At 42.4% G+C, this 19,990-nt stretch overlaps 1 pseudogene; it reads right to left on the bottom strand.

Annotated features, from left to right (window-relative positions):
- Nucleotides 1–571: 571 nt before the first annotated feature.
- On the bottom strand, nucleotides 572–18,395 carry LOC106599231 (hypoxanthine-guanine phosphoribosyltransferase-like; annotated as a pseudogene).
- Between the last annotated feature and the right edge of the window lie 1,595 nt (nucleotides 18,396–19,990).

Here is a 19,990-nt window from a genome sequence, read left to right as displayed (position 1 = left end):
GAGCAGCTCCATAGTGGCCAAAGTAAAGTACAAAAAGCTTACATAAAGACACTTTATTTTACTGGTCCTCTGTAGCTCAGTTGGTAGAGCATAGTGCTTGCAATGGCAAGGTAGTGGGTTCTATTCCTGGGACCACCCATATGTTTAAAAAAATTCTGCACACATGACTGTAAGTTGTTTGGGATAAAAGTGCCTGCTAAATGGCATATAGATTTATGTGTTTGTATACAGTAAATGACAGAGCTGGTTATCTAATTGCAATGTCTCATACCCTGTTCTATATCATGGATGAATTTAAGTTGAGTAAATCCTGAAAATCAGATGAACAACGGCAGTGAAGCACATTCTCCTCCCGAAACAGTGCAATTCCCTTTTATTAGAAAAGCAGAATTTGTTTCAATTCAAGGGACAATAGGAATATGAATTCACTGGGGATCCAGGCCCACAAAAAGGCTTTATTACAAACAGAAATACTCCTCTGCATCCTTCTGTCTAGACTGTAAACAGGAAATTGAGTGACTTGGCGTGGGTCACCTGGTATGTTGTGGTGTTAGTGTTTCTATGCCAGGACTCACCCTGCTGCTTTGATCCTCTTGGGCCTAAAGGCCTCCACCTGTTTAAGGAGAGTCTTCATTATCTTGCCTGTGTCTACAATGGCCTGCAGGGGACAAAAAACACAGAAGAACTTTAGCAGCATGACTATGATACTGGCTGTCAACACTCAAAGTAAAAAATACACCAAGCTGAGAGCTCACTGGTATTTCACACTAACAAAACAAATAAGAGTGCTCTAAAAAAAGAAATGATATGTGTGTGTGCATGCGCACAAGAGAGTGTGGGTTTGTGTGTGTGCATGTGTGTACAGTAGCTATGTGTGTAGCCCCAGTTGCACTGAGCAGTCTGAACCCACGGTTAAAAAGGGGACAACCAAAGTGTGACCCAGGGTAACACAGAAACCCATCTGACCCTGAACACCACTGGTGACACTGGTGGTTTAAGTCATTCAGCTTGGGGTGAAGGGGAAGCTGCATTGTGTGGCTCTATTGTGTGGCCCCTCTATTCATAATGTGACGTGTGTGTGTGTATGTTCATGTGTGTTGGGGGGTGATTGTGAGGGGGATGACATCGAACACATTTCCCTATAATCCATCAATGCAACAAATGCAATGGCAGCCATTCTTGTCATACAGTCATTTATGGCATTCGATGACATAGGCATTGGTAAACGATAATGAGCTTTTCTTATTGGATAAGTTTGTGTAGTCTTTCCTTGTTTCAGTCTGTTTTGTTCTGTTTGGTGCCTAATGAATATGACCCTGGTCTGGTAGAACTCAGACCTACATACAGAGAATGAGAGCTATGAGGCAATGTCCTCCACTCCCCATGACTTTGATAAACATCTGGAGAAAGTTATGGAGTATTTGATGGATGTACTCAGAGACTCCAATAGAGGAGAGGAAGGAAATACGCATGTTGACTCACCTCCACGATTAGGATATTATTTTTGTAAGAGAGAAAAGAGAAAGGAAGCAGTTATGCATGGGTAGGAAGGGTAAAGACGTATCTACAATCTATCTACAATCTACCACACTGCTGCACATGCATACCAAGATAACATTGACTGAAAAACTTGGTTGAGACAGATTTGCAATATGTGCATACAGTATGAAGAGTTTCTTTCCAAAACGCTATATATCCATTTTTGGAAATGTTGGTAAATTGTCTTTTATTGTTTAAATAAATAATTAAAGACTGGTGTATTTCTTCACCATCTAATCATGGCATGGGGTTGTTCAATGACAGACATGTATTTGCTTAAAATCTATCACTTGATGGTTTCATTTCAGAGACACATAATCAAGTTTTTTTTGCAAAATGCTATATAGCCGCCTCACTCTCAGATTAATAAGTAGTACTATTAGGTTTTACACAGTCAAATGTAACAAATAACTACATTTGCAATAAAGAACTGTACAAATTATACATTTGTGAAATCAGTATTTACAAAATGTTTAAAAATAATAATTTAATATGACATCTGTATGTAAAACCTTTACATTAGACATTTTTGTCAATTAGCACATGCTCTTATCCAGAGCGACTTGCAGTAAGTGCATTCATCTTAAGATAGCTAGGTGAGACAACCATGCATCACAGTCAAATATACAGGATGCGAACATTCCATTAAATCAAATCAAATCAAATTTTATTGGTCACATAGACATGGTTAGCAGATGTTATTGCGAGTGTAACGAAATGCTTGTGCTTCTAGTTCTGACAGTGCAGCAATATCTAACAAGTAATCTAACAATTCCACAACAACTACCTAATACACACAAATCTAAGTAAAGGAATGGAATAAGAATATATACATATAAATAGTATATGGATAAGCAATGACCGAGAGACATAGGCAAGATGCAATAGATGTTATAAAATACAGTATATACATATGAGATGAGTAATGCAAGATATGTAAACATGATTAAAGTGGCATTATTAAAGTGACTAGTAATCCATTTATTAAAGTGGCCAATGATTTCAAGTCTGTATGTAGGCAGCAGCCTCACTGTGTTAGTGATGGCTGTTTAACAGTCTGATGGCCTTGAGATAGAAGCTATTTTTCAGTCTCTCGGTCCCAGCTTTGATGCACCTGTACTGACCTCGCCTTCTGGATGGTAGTGGGGTGAACAGGCAGTGGCTTGGGTGGTTGTTGTCCTTGATGATCTTTTTGGCCTTCCTATGACATCGAGTGCTGTAGGTGTCCTGGAGGGCAGGTAGTTTGCCCCCTGTGATGCATTGTGCATACTGCACCACCCTCTGGAGAGCCCTGCAGTTGCCGTACCAGATGCAGCCCGACAGAATGCTCTCAATTGTGCATCTGTAGAAGTTTGTGAGGGTTTTAGGTGACAAGACAAATTTCTTCAGCCTCCTGAGGTTGAAGAGACGCTGTTGCACCTTTTTCACCACACTGTCTGTGTGGGTGGTCCATTTCAGTTTGTCCATGATGTGAACGCAGAGGAACTTAAAACTTTCCACGTTCTCCACTGCGGTCCCGTCGATGTGAATAGGGGGGTACTCCCGCTGCTGTTTCCTGAAGTCCATGATCATCTCCTTTGTTTTGTTGATGTTGAGTGAGAGGTTGTTTTCCTGACACCGCACTCCGAGGGCCCTCACCTCCTCCCTATTGGCTGTCTCGTTGTTGTTGGTAATCAAGCATACTACTGTTGTGTCGTCTGCAAACTTGATGATTGAGTTGGAGGCGTGCTTGGCCACGCAGTCATGGGTGAACAGGGAGTACAGGAAGGGGGCTGAGCACGCACCCTTGTGGGGCCCCAGTGTTGAGGATCACCGAAGTGGAGATGTTGTTTCCTACCTTCACCACCTGGGGGTGGCCCGTCAGGAATTCCAGAACCCAGTTGCACAGGGCGGGTTGAGACCCAAGGCCCCGAGCTTAATGATGAGCTTGGAGAGTACTTTGGTGTTGAATGCTGATCTGTAGTCAATGAACAGCATTACATAGGTATTCCTCTTGTCCAGGTGTGATAGGGCAGTGTGCAGTGTTATGGCGATTGCATCGTCTGTGGACCTATTTGGGCGGTATGCAAATTGAAGTGGGTTTAGGGTGACAGGTAAGGTGGAGGTGATATGATCCTTGACTAGTCTCTCAAAGCACTTCATGATGACAGAGGTGAGTGCTACGGGGCGATAGTCATTTAGTTCAGTTAACTTTGCCTTCTTGGGTACAGGAACAATGGTGGCCATCTTGAAGCTTGTGGAGACAGCAGACTGGAATGGGGAGAGATTGAATATGTCCGTAAACACACCAGCCAGCTGGTCCGCGCATGCTCTGAGGATGTGGCTAGGGATGCCGTCTGGGCCGGCAGCCTTGCGAGGGATAACACGTTTAAATGTCTTACTCAAGTCGACCATGGAGAAGGAGAGCCCACAGTCCTTGGTAGCGGGCCGCGTCGGTGGCACTGTTTTATCCTCAAAGCGGGCAAAGAAGGTGTTTAGTTTGTCTGGAAGCAAGACATCTGTGTCCGTGACATGGCTAGTTTTCTTTTTGTAGTCCGTGATTGTCTGTAGACCCTGCCACATACGTTTCGTGTCTGAGCTGTTGAATTGTGACTCCACTTTGTCTCTATATTGACATTTCGCTTGTTTGATTGCCTTGCGGATGGAATAACTCCACTGTTTGTATTCGGCCATATTCCAAGTCAACTTTCCATGGTTAAATGCAGTGGTTCGCGCTTTCAGGTTTGCACGAATGTTGCCATCCATCAATGGTTTCTGGTTAGGGTAGGTTTTAATAGTCACAGCGGGTAAAACATCTCCTATATACTTCCTGATGAACTCAGTCATCATATCCGTGTTTTTGTCAATGTTATTCTCTGAGGCTACCCGGAACATGTCCCAGTCCTCGTGATCAAAACATTCTTGAAGCGTGAAATCCGATTGGTCAGACCAGCGTTGAATAGTCCTTGTCAGGGGTACATCCTGTTTGAGTTTCTGTCTATAGGAAGGGAGGAGCAAAATGGAGTTGTGGTCAGATTTGCCGAAGGTAGGGCGGGGGAAGGCCTTGTATGCATCGCGGAAGTTAGAGTAGCAGTGATCCAGAGTTTTGCCAGAGCGAGTACTACAATCAATATGCTGATAGAATTTAGGTAGCCTTGTTCTCAAATTTGCTTTTTTTAAATCCCCAGCTACAGTAAATGCAGCCTCGGGATATATGGTTTCCAGTTTGCATAAAGTCCATTCAAGTTCCTGGAGGGTTGTCGTGGTATTGGCTTGAGAGGGGATATACAACTGTGACAATAACCGACGAGAATTCTCTTGGGAAATATTACGGTCGGCATTTGATTGTGAGGAATTCTAGGTCAGGTGCTCACAAGGACTTGAGTTCCTGTATGTTGTTATTACACCATGAGTCGTTAATCATGAAACATACACCCCCACCCTTCTTCTTCCCGGAGAGATGTTTATTTCCGTCGGCGTGACACACAAAGAATCCCGGTGGCTGTACCGACGTCGACAGCATATCCAGAGAGAGCCATGTTTCCGTGAAACAGTGTCACGACTTCCGCCGAAGTCGGTCCCTCTCCTTGTTCGGGCGGCGTTCGGCGGTCGACGTCACCGGCCTTCTAGCCATCGCCGATCCACTTTTCATTTTCCATTTGTTTTGTCTTTGTCTTACACACCTGCTTTCAATTCCCCAATTACTTCTTCATTATTTAACCCTCTGTTCCCCCATGTTTGTTTGTGAGTAATTGTTTATTGTATTGCGGTCCATATTTTGTGACCATGTATTTATACGATGTGTATTGTTATATTATTGAGTAAATTGCTTTCATTGCTCATATCTGCTGTCCTGCGCCTGACTCATCTCACCAGCTACACACAGACGCATTACAAACAGAGTATGTTACAATCCCTGATGTCTCTCTGGAAGAAACCCTTGCCCTAATTTCGTCTACCTTGTTATCTAGAGACTGGAAATTAGCGAGTAATATGCTCGGATGCGCAGGGTGGTGTGTGCGCCTCCGAAGTCTGATCAATAGATCGCTCCATCTACCTCTTCTGCCGCGACTGTCACGGCTGTCGAAAGGAGAGGACCAAGGTGCAGCGTGTGTGTAGATCCACATTTTATTTAATCTGTGAAACTTTGCAATACATAAATAAACTGACTTGACAAAACAACAAACCGTGACGCAGAGGAGAAACAAACACTACTCAAAAATATAATCACCCGGAGACACGTGATGCCGCGGAGCTGAACAGACGTTGACAAACCGAGCTCTTGAAATGTATCCTATTATTACCTAAATAACAACGTTGAAACAATATTCTAACATCGGCTGATAAATTGTCAAATACTTACCTTCCCAAAGAGCCATGGACCTCCGACCGAGAGGCAAGAAGGACGACCAAAACGTCGTTGAATCCCAAGACAACGATAACGCCACAGCTAGCAAGTTTAGCATTAGCCCTCATATCTCAGACGACGGTTCCAGACTATTGCTCTCGGCAGCCTCGCAAGACATGCTGGCTACTCTCCTCCGGGAAATTCAGGATGGTAACAAAGGTCTTTCTATGAAAATTGACAAGAAATCGGCTGAACTCCATTCTTCCATCGACGACCTGAAATCCTCCATGAATGATCTCCTTCTGAGAACGACTGAGGCCGAGATGCGCATTAGCGCAGTTGAGGACACCGTCGCTCGACATGACCAGGTTCTGATAGAACTGCAGAAGGATAATGCCTACCTCAAAAACAAAGTAGACCAGATGGAGAACCAGAGCAGACGCAGTAATATCCGTGTGGTGGGATTGAAAGAGGACAGCGAGGGCCGTGACCCGGTCCGCTTCTTCACTCAATGGATCCCGGATGTCCTAGGCATAATCAACTTCACCAAGCCGCTGGAAATCGAACGCGCCCACAGAACATCAGCACCGAAACCCCGGCCAGAGGAGCCCCCACGTGCCGTTCTGGTCAGGTTCCTCCGTTTCCAAGACAGAGAGAAGATTCTGCAACTCGCAAGAGCCAAAGGGGACATCACCTTCGATGGCAAGAGGGTCAGCCTTTTCCCGGATATGAGTGCCGATCTCGCCAGACGTCGCAAGCAGTTCAGACCTGCCGCCAAAGCACTGAAGGAGAAGAACATCACCGGCTACCTCATCCACCCTGCGCGGATGAAAGTTCAGTACAAAGGCCGATGCCATATCTTCAACACACCGGGAGAAGTATTCACTTTTCTCAAAGAACCGAACCGCGACTGAAAAACGGTCTCTCTGGGGGATAAGATCCAATCTGTTTGTTTTCTCTTATCTGGACTGATCTGCTGATATCGGATCCGTCTACCCCGCTATCCGGTCGCTATAATTGATTTGTACATTTTCAACTAACCGTTTTTCCCCGGGGTGAGTTCTATTACATTTACAGGAGACTATATTTTGGTTTAGTCAATATCCACTGGACGAAGCAATAAGTGGGTTTAGGCCCACCGCTTCCCCCCCATTTATGTTTCTCCTCTCCCGAAAAGAGACTCAAGCAGCCCTTACCGTGGGCAGTAATTATTCAGCCATAAATGCCTATTCACAACGTTTGTTTTCAATTTAGAGAGCTCGCAGGTTTTAGTTTACGCCAAGGTTTAGCTAGTAAGAGTAAGGTGGAAAGCGAGCAGCAACGTATCTCTTCAAGTGTATTCATGTTTGATTGTTGGGATTGTTGTTTTAGTCTGACAATCGGGGTGGGTGGGTTTTTTTTCCCCTTTTTTTCCATGTTTATTGTTGTTTCCTTCCTAAAGAGGCACATAGGTCACTTCTGTGTTCAAACCAAAGTTGAAACATTTCGTGACTATTTACATATGAGAGATTTCCATTCGGTTACATATTTCAAACCCAACCTATGCTTAATCCACTAAAATATGTCACATTCAACGTAAAAGGCCTTAACAGCCCGATTAAAAGGAAAAGAGTCTATACATACCTTAAGAAATTAAAGGCCGATATTGTGTTTCTACAAGAAACACATCTTACAGCCAGCGAACACAAGAAATTGAAGAGGGAATGGGTAGGACAAGTTTTTGCGTCCTCTTTTAACTCCAAAGCAAGAGGAACTGCAATTTTGATAAGTAGACACATCCCCTTCTGCGTCAACAACACCATCTCTGATCCCTCGGGCAGGTTTGTTTTGGTGCAGGGGCATATGTTTTCAGAGTCTTGGACCCTGCTGAATATTTATGCTCCTAACTTCGATGACCATATGTTTATACAGAATGTCTTCCTTCAGGTCGCTCAAGCACCACCAGGATGGCTACTGGTTGGAGGAGATCTACATTTTTGTTTAGATACAGTCCTTGATAGGTCCTCGGATAAACCCTCCCTTCTTACCAAAGCCGCCAAGCTCACCATGTCATTCATGAAAGATCTTAATTTACTAGACATCTGGAGACAGTTGCACCCACAGGATAGGGACTACTCTTTTTATTCACACCCACACAAGACACACACACGCATAGATAACTTTTTACTATCGACCCAACTGTTTCATAGAGTGTTAGATATCGAGTATCTCCCCAGATTGCTTAGCGACCATTCTCCTCTGGTATTATCAATCTCCATTCCTAACAAGGTAAACGGAGCATATAGATGGAGACTAAATCCTACACTCCTAAAGCAACCAGAATTTTGTGCATTTATCAAAGAGCAGATCAATATTTTTACTTTGACAAACAAACCCTCCGCTCCTGACAGTTTCATTCTTTGGGACACATTGAAAGCCTATCTGAGGGGACAGATCATTTCCTATACTAAAGGGTTGAAGAGAAAATACGGTGCAGAACTGAATGTCCTTGAATCTGAAATCTCTGAGCTGGAGAAAACCTACCAAAGAGGCCCGACTAAAGATCTATATAGGCTTTTGGTAAATAAAAAACTGAAATATAATATTCTGAACACATATCAAGCCGAGAGGGCCATCACTAAATCAAAACAGCGTTATTACGAGCTTGGAGAGAAAGCTCACAAAGTACTGGCATGGCAACTGAAAGCAGAGGAAAGTAAGAGGACAATTAATGCTATAGAAACCCTTACTAATGAGATATCTTTCGACCCTACCGAAATTAATAATACCTTTAAGAAATACTATGAAGACCTCTACACTTCCCAATCAAGCGATGATCTGTCGGAGATCGACTCCTTTCTCTCCTCTCTCAACCTCCCATGCCTGTCAGAGGAAGACAGAGAGCGCCTGAGTGAAAACTTCTCTGTTCCTGAATTGGTGGAAGCCATTAAATCCTTACCTTCTAATAAATCTCCTGGGGAGGATGGCTTCCCTCCAGAGTTCTATAAAGAATTTAGGGGAGCTGTTGGTCCCCTACCTCATGGAGGTACTTAAAAAAGCCGGGGAAGACAACTGCTTTCCAGAGTCTTTCTCTCAAGCAGTGATTACTGTAATCCACAAGAAAGGGAAAAACCCGCTAAAGTGCGCCTCCTATAGACCAATCTCTCTCCTTAACACAGATTGTAAACTGGTCACCAAGATGCTATCTAAGAGACTGGAGTCATGTCTTCCCCTGTTGGTCAACCCAGATCAGACTGGCTTCATAATTAATAGACTGTCCTCCAATAATCTCAGAAGGTTCTTTGATATAATTCACCTTGCTAACAAAAACAAAATACCTAGTGTCGCAGTCTCCCTCGACGCTGAAAAGGCCTTTGATAGGGTTGAATGGCCATACCTCTTTCGCGTCTTGGAAAAGTTTGGTTTAGGTACCGTTTTTGTAAATTTGATAAAATCACTCTACAAATCTCCTAAAGCTAGGATTGCTACCAATGGGATTACTTCCTCCTCTTTCCCTCTCTATAGGGGGAACAGACAAGGTTGCCCAATTAGCCCCCACCTCTTTGCCCTCGCCATCGAACCGTTGGCTGAGGCTATTAGATCGTGCCCTGACATACATGGCTTTGAGGTGGGCCCCCATACCCATAAACTATCACTCTTTGCGGACGACCTTATCTTATTTCTAACAAACCCAGAACACTCCCTCTCTCACTTGCAGATCCTACTACAGTGTTATAGCTCTTTCTCTGGATATAAGGTTAACTTCGATAAAAGCGAAATCTTACCGCTGTCTGTCTTTGACCATCATACCATCAAGCACAAGTTTCCTTTTCGATGGTCGCCTCTGGGCTTCACATATTTGGGCATAATGGTGGATGGTAACCTGAACAACCTCTATAAACTCAATCTGGCCGGCTTGTTGCAGAAGGTGGAGGGTGACCTGTGTAGGTGGATGTACTTGCCTCTCACCCTACTGGGTAGAATCAATGTGATTAAAATGAATATCCTGCCCAGATTTCTATATTTGTTTCAATCTCTCCCTATCCCTGTGCCCGCAGCATTCTTTTCCTCTCTTGACAAGCTGACCAGACGGTTTATCTGGCATGGCAAAACCCCGAGGGTTAGCCTGGACAAACTGACCCTGGATTACGGTCAAGGGGGCTTAAACCTCCCCAATTTTAGAATGTACTACTGGGCTGCTCAGTCTAGGTTTCTGGCTCAGAGGTTTGACAATGGTCCCTCCCCCTCATGGTTGAACATTGAAAAGCTTGAGATGAATGATGACACGGGGGCAGAATTGTTTTACAAATGGGACAGAAAATCTATAAAAACCACCACAGACAACCCTTTAATCATACATTCTGTCCTGGCATGGTGTAAACTGCATGAGCTGTTCGGACGAGGGGGATTTCTCTCCCCTAAAACCCCTTTATGGAACAATAGATTGATCCCTATGTTTTTCCAGAATAGTAACTTTAGACCGTGGTCTGATAAGGGGATCACTCTGCTGGAACACTGTTATGAGGAGGGAGTTCTTATGTCTTTTGAACAGCTGAAACAGAAATACCACTTGTCTAACAGGGACTTCTTTAGCTACCTACAACTACGAGACTTTATTAGGGTGACTCTCAAGGGACAATGGAACCTACCTAAGATGTCACCTATTGAACAATTCTGCCATGCAGACCAACCACTACTCACGACCATTTCCCGTGTTTACGATGCTCTAATGTCAGTACTAACACTGCCTGAGCTAGATAAACCCCGATTTAGATGGGAAAAAGATCTGGGTATTGATCTTGATGAGGGCCTATGGAGTGACCTATGCAGGGATGGTGTTACATCCACATTGAACTCCAGATACAGATTGATCCAGTTTAATTTCCTCCATCAGCTCTATATCACCCCATCTAGACTGCACAAGTTCAACCCTGATATCTCCTCCCTATGTTTTAGATGTGGCTCAGATGAAGGAACATTCCTCCATTCCACTTGGCAGTGTTCAAAACTACATGGTTTCTGGCAGGGGGTATGCGATACCATATCCTCAATCCACGGGGTTGCATTCCCTTTAGACCCCGAGGTCTGCCTACTGGGTAAATATACTAACACCAATCTTAGGCAAAGTCATACTATAAAGCTAACAGAAATATTGCTAGCGATTGCCAAGAAATGTATTGCCTTGAAATGGAAATCGGATTCCCCCCTACCAGTGGCAATGTGGCTATCGGAAGTTAATAGTTGTATCCCACTGGAGAAAATCACTTACTGCTTGAGGAATAAGTTAAAGACATTTTACAGAATTTGGCAACCTTTTATTGACTATATGGAGAATCTCCCCCCACACCACATTGATTGAATCTCTATATAATTCTTATATAATGTTTCACAAGTAATGTATAATATGTAGCTTACAGCAGGTGACCATATGAATCAATGTCTCATTATTATTATTAATATTTATTTTATTATGATTTATGTATCATGTATGTTTTTTATGTATTATGTATGCCCGTATATATCATTTTAATTTTTTATTACGCTCATCTGTTACCGTCACTTTGTCCTTTGTTGTCTAACATATTTTCACTTTTGTTTTGAATGTTCTTAATTGGAAAATGCAAAAATAAAATATTCAAAAAAAAAAAATATATATATATATATAATCACCCACAAAAACCCAGGAAGAAAAACCCCTACTTAAATATGATCTCCAATTAGAGACAACGAGGACCAGCTGCCTCCAATTGGAGATCATCCCAAACAAGCCAACATAGAAATACAAAAACTAGAACCTAAGAACATAGAAATAGAAAACATAGAAAAACACAAAACACCCCCTGTCACGCCCTGACCTACTCTACCATAGAAAATCACATCTTACTATGGTCAGGACGTGACAGTGACGTTGTTTTGGGTCAGCCTCTGGAATCAGTTCAGATGCCCTGGGGGGTTCGGACAAAGAATCCGCTTCGGTAAAGTTGAATTCCTGGTCGTAGTGCTGGTAAGTTGACGTCGTTCTGATATACAATAGTTCTTCCTGGCTGTATGTAACAGCACTTAAGATTTTCTGGGCTGACAATGTAAGAAATAATACATAAAAAAATCTAAAATACTGCAAAGTTTCTTAAGGACTAGAAGCGAGGCGGCCCTCTCTGCCGGCACCATCTTGGGGTACAGCTAAACAATGAATACACAGTGCCTTCAGAAAATATTCATACCACTTGACTTATTCCACATTTTGCTGTGTTACAGCCTGAATTCAAAATCGATTCAATCTTTTTTTTTCTCACCCATCTACACACTACCTCATAATGACAAAGTGAAAACATGTTTTTAGAAATGTTAGCAAATTTATTGAAAATGAAAAACAGAAATATGTCATTTAGATTTTGCCTTGTGTTATAGGTTATTGTCCTGCTGAAAGGTGAATTCATCTCCCAGTGTCTGGTGGAAAGAAGACTGAACCAGGTTTTCCTCTAGGATTTGCCTGTGCTTAGCTCCATACCATTTATTTTCTGCAGGCTCCGTGCCATGGATCATCACTACAGGTTCCGCGCCATGGATCATCACTGGAGGCTTTGTGCCATGGATCATCTCTACAGGCTCCGGGCCATGGATCATCCCTACAGACTTCTTGCCATGGATTATCCCTACAGGCTCCGGGCCATGGAATATCACTGGAGGCTTCGTGCCATGGATCATCCCTACAGGCTCCGGGCCATGGATCATCACTGGAGGCTTCGTGCCATGGATCATCCCTACAGGCTCTGGGCCATGGATCATCACTGGAGGCTTCGTGCCATGGATCATCCCTACAGGCTCTGGGCCATGGATCATCACTGGAGGCTTCGTGCCATGGATTATCACTGGAGGCTTCCTACGTGGAGCTGGAACCGGTCTCACCGGACTGGGGAGACGCACAGGAGACTGGGTGTGCAGAGCAGGCACAGGGTATACTGGGCCGTGGAGGCGCACTGGAGGTCTGGAGCTTAGGGCTGGCACAACCCGTCCTGGCTGGATGTTTAATTTAGCCCAGCAAGGGCAGAGCGCTGGCACAGGACGAACTGGGCTGTGCTGGTGAACGGGGGGTACCGTGCGTAGAGCTGGCGCAGGATAACCTGGGCCGAAGAGACGCACTGGAGACCAGGAACGCTGAGCCGGCACACTTCTTCCTGGCTGACGGCCAACTCTAGCACGGCAACTGTGAGGAGCTTGCACCGAGCGCACCGGGCTGTGACTGCGCACTGGCGACACAGTGCGCATCACCGCATAACACGGTGCTTGCTCGGTCACTCGCTCCCCACGGTAAGCACAGAGAGTTGGCTCAGGTCTCAACCCCGACTTCGCCAATCTCCCCGTGTGCCTCCAACAATTTTATTTTTGCTGCTGCCTCTCGGGCTTCCATTGTTGCCTTGCTTGTTCCTCCCAGTATCGCCGTTCCGCTTTCGCTGACTCTATCTCCTCTTGCGGACAGCGATACTCCCCAGGCCTTGTCCAGGGTCCTGCCCCATCCAGGATTTCCTCCCAGGTCCAGTCCTCCTGACCACGCTGCTTGGTCCTTTGGTGGTGGGTAGGTCTGTTACGACCGTCGCAATGAGAGGGGACCAAAGCGCAGCGTGGTAAGTGTTCATATTATTTATTAAACAATGAAACACTATAACAAAGAAACAAAACGAAAAGCCAAACAGTTCCGTCAGGTAACGAATACAAAACAGAAAATAACTACCCACAAAACACAGGTGGGAAAGGCTGCCTAGGTATGATTCCTAATCAGAGACAACGATAGACAGCTGCCTCTGATTAGGAACCATACTCGGCCCAACACAAAGAAATACAAAACAGAGAATGCCCACCCCACACCCTGACCTAACAAAATAGAGAAATAAACCGTCTATCAGGTCAGGGCGTGACAATATATATATATATATATATATATATATATATTTTACATTGTTTGCAAACTGATATGTGACACGTATTAATGCCAAAATAACATGCAAAACAGTCAGAAAAATATATCATTCTTATATAAAAAAAAAAAAGCTAAACAGTTAGGGCTCAAAACATGTGGGGCTCTACCTTACCTTCCCTGAATGACGGGTCGCCACTGATTATAAACATACCCATAACATGATGCAGCCACCACTATGCTTGAAAATATGGAGAGTGGTACTCAGTAACATGTTGTGTTGGATTTGCCCCAAACATAACACTTTATATTCAGGAAAAAAAGTTGAATTGCTTTGCAAATGTATTTTGTCAGTATTACTTTAGTGCCTTGTTTGCAAACAGGATGCTTGTTTTGGAGAATAAAAAACATTCTGTAAAGGCTTTTTTACACCTGAACTTCTTTAGGCTTGCCATAACAAAGGGGTTGAAAACTTATTGGCATTTCAGCTTTTCATTTTAAATTAATTTGTGAAAATTTCGAAAAACATTATTCCATTTTGACATTATTGTGTTTTGTGTGTAGGCCAGTGAAGATCAGCAATTAGAAGACTAATAGTTTACACACACATGATGGTGCCCATAAGCAATCATTTCTGATGAAAAACACAAATGTGAAAAATGTGTAGATATAGCATTTTGGAAATAAAATCTCCATATGGGAGCGACTCCATAACCACATGAAATACAGGTAACTGACAAAATAAAGGAAACACCAACATAAAATGTCTTAATAGGGCGTTAGACCACCACGAGCCAGAACAGCTTCAAAGCACCTTGGCAAGTGCTTGAAACTCTATTGGAGGGATGCAACACCATTCTTCCAAAAATAAATATAATCATTAGGGGTTTTGTTGATGGTGGTGGAAAAGCTGTCTCAGGCGCTACTCCAAAATCTCCCGTAAGTGTTCAATTGGGTTGAGATCTGGTGACAGATGGCCATGGAATATGGTCTACACCATGTTCATGCTCATCAAACCATTCAGTAACCACTCGTGCCCTGTGGACGGGGGCATTGTCATCCCATGGGGCATAGCCTTGGTAGCCAAAGTAAGGCCTGCCCAACATTTTTATACATGACTCTAAGCATGATGGAATGTTAGTTGCTTAATTAACTCAGGAACCATGCCTATCTCTCATTTACTCAAGTGTTTCCATTATTTTGGCAGTTACCTGTAATTATGCACATCATATATTGAGTGTTAGAAAAATATCAATGTTAAAATAATGTTACACAAACACATTTCGGACAAAGGTAAGCATCAAAAAAGCAGTACATGCCTATGCCCACACAAAGGCACTATGAAGTCTGTAACATGGCATGGGGCATATGGATTTAGAAGTAGAATACAGTACTACTCAATAAGTGTTTTCCCTAGACAAAGTGATCCGTTATGAAAAAGTTTTGTTTTCTTCTAGTTGCAGAGGAACTGAACATTCCTGATATTGCAAAAAGTCTATCAGAGGCATGCCTCCCACTGTTGACCTATTGCCCTATGCAGGCAGGGACAGCCAGCCAATACCAGACATCACATGTTGCAGAAGAAATAAGATGGCCAATCATATTGGACAAAACAAGGGCTTTCTACTCAGTCGTCCAGGGGCATGATCCAACTCTTCCTGATTATTAATGCTAGCAGTGTGAGACTTATTACTTTATATTGGTGATTACACAAGGCATGTCTAAATAATGCCTTGCTTATCTGACTAGAAAGTCTGTGTCTTCTCTCTCTCTGTGGCTCTCTGTCCGCCTGCATTGTCTGCAATTTAGCATGGATGTGCATTTGAGGAACTTTCGACGCAAATATGAACTAAGGTATTCTCAAAACTCAAGAGAAGACAATAGACATCCCAATCCTAAACATGCTGCCTGAAAACAAACACATATAGTGGTAATGCTGTACGGTACTTTAATTTCATGTGAAGAATGCAATCAAGCAGAAATGAAGCCACGCTGAGTTGATCTATCTGGGGCTCAGTAGTTCCATTCATTTCTTCAAGACAGTAAATAATGACTAATCTTAATCCTCAATCCAGACAGTGTAAACAATATGGGTAGAAACTATAATCTCTCGCTAGTATCTACAATACATCAATGGTAGATATTGTGTCAACTTTCCCTAGGCCTCAATTACTTAACAATCCACAGTTTTATTCTATGTACAATAGTCAGTACCTGTCTCAAAGAAACAATAAACCACATAGTAACTGTAAATGATTTCACACACAGTCCTAACATGATCTGTGTAGAAAAGCAACAGAGAAATGAGTTAAACTCACCATCCCATAACTCATCAATGGTTCAGCATTTTCTTACTCACTAATATCTGAGCCACGCCTCTCTAAAGCCTGTGTCAGTGTGTGTGTGTCTGATTTATGTCAGCAGCGTTTCCCTCGCTGACCTATGATCCCATTAATGGCTGGACACGTACACAGACAGACAGACAGACAGACAGACAGACAGACAGACAGACAGACAGACAGACAGACAGACAGACAGACAGACAGACAGACAGACAGACAGACAGACAGACAGACAGACAGACAGACAGACAGACAGACAGACAGACAGACAGACAGACAGACAGACAGACAGACATTAGAGGCACTGCAGAATAGTGACTAACTAAGCCAATGTCTTGTTCTCCCAAGACAATGAGCAATGATGCTATATTTCTAGTATGACATCAGCAGCTATTTAAGCAAACAAATGTTGTATGTCGCAAATATAATATATATACTTTAATGGGTGGAAGGAGAATTGGTAGCAGCAGTTTGCCAGAAATAGTGATAAATTATAGTCCTGACAGAAGAGGAAAGATGTGGTCATAGCTTTGTCACATGTCCAGGTTGTGGATTAAATCTAATCAAGGCCATAACTAACCATGGTCTTTGAGTTCAGCTCCAAAATTTGGGGAGGCTGAATGTGGGGAAGACTGCCACCTTTTGGCTGTTTAGAGATACTGCCCAACTCTTTCTCAGTTCAGAATAACAACTACTACTGAGAAGCACCACGATCATATCAACTGCTTTCAAGACACATCATTGACTTTTTAAGTGAGAACTGGTCGTAGCCACGGGAAGTAGGGGTACTGATAAGTAAAAAAAAAAATATATATATTAATTTAAACAAATCATTTAAATTAATAAATACTAATTATTTGCCAAGTCAGTGAACTAGGCCGTTATTACTCCTGTACTAGCGTAGAAAAACTCTCGTCAGGAGCCCCCCCCCGCCACCACATCGACAGGACCCCAACCCAAAACATCTTCGGTATGTGGATTTGTAGGGCTCATAACTATATCTGCTCACAGCTTGTCTGGTATGTGTTATATTTTCTGTGTATAGCAGTACTACTCACCTTTCCAGTCAGGAAAGAGAAGTCTTCTGCTCCAATGATGTGGAGATCCTTTGTTGACTGGTCGTTCTACAAGAAAAGCAAAGAAAAACAAACAATCAATTGAATTAATTTGGATTTGGTCAAGTGTGGTGTAAGAGCTTACAGTAATACAACATTAATTACAATAATTTTATGGATATTATTATTTTTAAAAAACTGATAGAACATAAAGTGTGTACAACGGCCCTGTAGGCCTAAATGCACTACTCTGTGCATTTAGTATATATGTATATGCATAGTATATACATACTGTATATGCCAGCTGGAAATTACTACAGGCATGACCAGGCACACATGGACCTGGAGAACGAAACACTACAATCTCAAACCATTACACTTTTATCTGGAAGTCTTATGACTGAATGCATCATAAAGGCTTATTTTCTACATTGTGAAACTTCCTGTCCACTTGTCCAGCATCAAATAAGAACACGTTGGTTAAGTCCTTACCACATAACTCTTGAGGCGAATGAAGTTGACACTAATGGGCAGAGTGTGGTGGGATTTGCGGCTCAGTGCTTTGATACTCTCCACCGGTCGGCACAGAACTGATACCTGGCTTTCAGCACACATAGCACGACGATGTCATGGTCGCCCAGGTACCCATGATGTTACGGGCAAGACACTCAGTCCTGCAACACAAGTATTTGAAAGATAAGAGGGAGTTACTCAATCCAAGCTCTCTCCAAGATGCCCTCCATCTCTCTGTTTATCTATCGTTGGGCTATTGGGATTGTATCTTCACACTCACTGATAATATCCTGATAGGAAATTGTCCTTTGTTCTGTTTGACCACTGAGGACTACAGATGTATGACCTTTTTAAACCACAAATGCATTACAAGTTTTAAATGCCCTGGATTGCAGGAAGATTCTCCTGCAACAGGGTGATCAAATTAAGATCCTACATCTGATTGAGGACTGGGCGACTGAAAGTCTTGTAGTTTCCCCATGTCAGTGGTCACATATTTACCAACTAAATTGGTAAATTAGGCCTTCTGCATTTATGCTAAATATTTGACCTGTCCATGATGATGCCATACGGGATGCGAACACCCTCTAGATACACAGAGTAGTGTTTTGGATAGTTAAACAGCTCTAAACTTCAACCTGACCAGTCATGATCTTGGAGGGAAAATATAATAGTCATTCAAATATTTGCATGCAGTTTAAGTGACAAGTGAAGTCCATACCAGGCATCTAACAGGCATGTGTAATAGTTATGTAACAAACAACCAAAGTCATTTCGTTTGTTTGTAGTAGGCACATTTATATGTAACATATTTCACAGCAAGTATCCACATCAAAGTGATCACTAATTCAGGATGCATCACATAGCCAAGCAGGCTTTCTTTTCCAAAGAATGTCATTGTATTTACCACAATTCCTCCACTTTTCTGGAACCCAAATTGTTTTTTATTTTATTTTACCTTTATTTATCCAGGTTTTTCTCATTGAGATAACATCTCTTTTCCAAGAGAGACCTGGTCCAATAGCAGCAGGCGGAACAACGTTTCAGACAAAACAACTTACGTACACTAACACAACATTAAACAAAACTATTAACACACATACAGTACAACAAAAACATTTTACGTTAAAAACACGAAAGTCTTGACTAAAACAGTGCTCCTAAAGACAATTACACTCTTCTATGATATATACATCGATCAAGTGTTTAAACCCCACCAATGAAACTAGATCATCACATTTTAAAATGTTCAGGAGAGAATTCCAGGACCATGGAGCTAAGTAACTACAACATATTCTACCATGACTTGTTCTAATTTTTGGTACTGTTAGAAGCAAATTACAATGGGACCGTAATTGATATTTATTTACTGACCTGACAAAAAAAATTGCAGAGATAAAATGTCATTTTACCCAATATGGCCTTATAAATCAGTGTATACCTGTGTTTAAGCCTACGCAAGGTCAATGACGACCAGCCAACAGCGCTGTAGAGATCACAATGATGTGTTAGACGTTTTCAGAGAGGCAGTAGTCAGTTGGAGATCGTGGCAGGGAGCTACCTCAGCGGTGGTGCATGAAACCATTTTATAATGGAAGAATCCCCTATACAAGCATTAGAGAAAGTCATAGGTGAATGGCTAAAGTAGAAAAAAAAAACACACAAAAGTTACATTATTATTCGAATGATGTATCAACAATCCATCCAATTGCTAGTATTTCAATCTTCAAATCCCTATAAACACCCAGAGCAATACTATTGGTGTCTTCTTTTAGGCACTGACACTGCCATGATTTGTTGGGCAAATTCATCTAGTTTTTGGAGGGTTTTTGGATAAACACCAAAAATATGGTCCTTGTCTGGAGTCTGGAGATCTTATACATTTTGTTTTATGAGATAATCTTCATCAGCTAATGTCACTTTTAAATATATTTATTTGAATCGTTTATGTAATAAAACAAGCACATCAAGCACATAAAAGGCTTCATCATTCATAAAGGTCATGTTAACTGACTGATATTATCTCATAGAACAAAACGTTAAGATTTCCTAAACCTGTGTTATCCTCAGACCTTATTTTCAGCGTTTATCCCAAAACTCTATTCTTTCTCCATTCATTTTCCCCATAGGAATGGCTGAACGAACCAGAGGTAACTCATTTCCCGTTTTTAAGATTACAAACTGGCGTGCTCTATACTGAGGGAAATGGATTAACATTGCCATCTTGCGGTATAAAAACAAACTTGCACAGAGCCCCTCATGTAGTGGTGCATGTACACCCATTCACCACAAGAGGGAACTCTGCTAGATAGATAATAAAGGG

This window comes from Salmo salar, chromosome ssa03, assembly GCF_905237065.1.
Source record: "Salmo salar chromosome ssa03, Ssal_v3.1, whole genome shotgun sequence".
NCBI lineage: Eukaryota > Metazoa > Chordata > Actinopteri > Salmoniformes > Salmonidae > Salmo > Salmo salar.
This window is presented reverse-complemented; position numbering and strand designations above follow the sequence as displayed.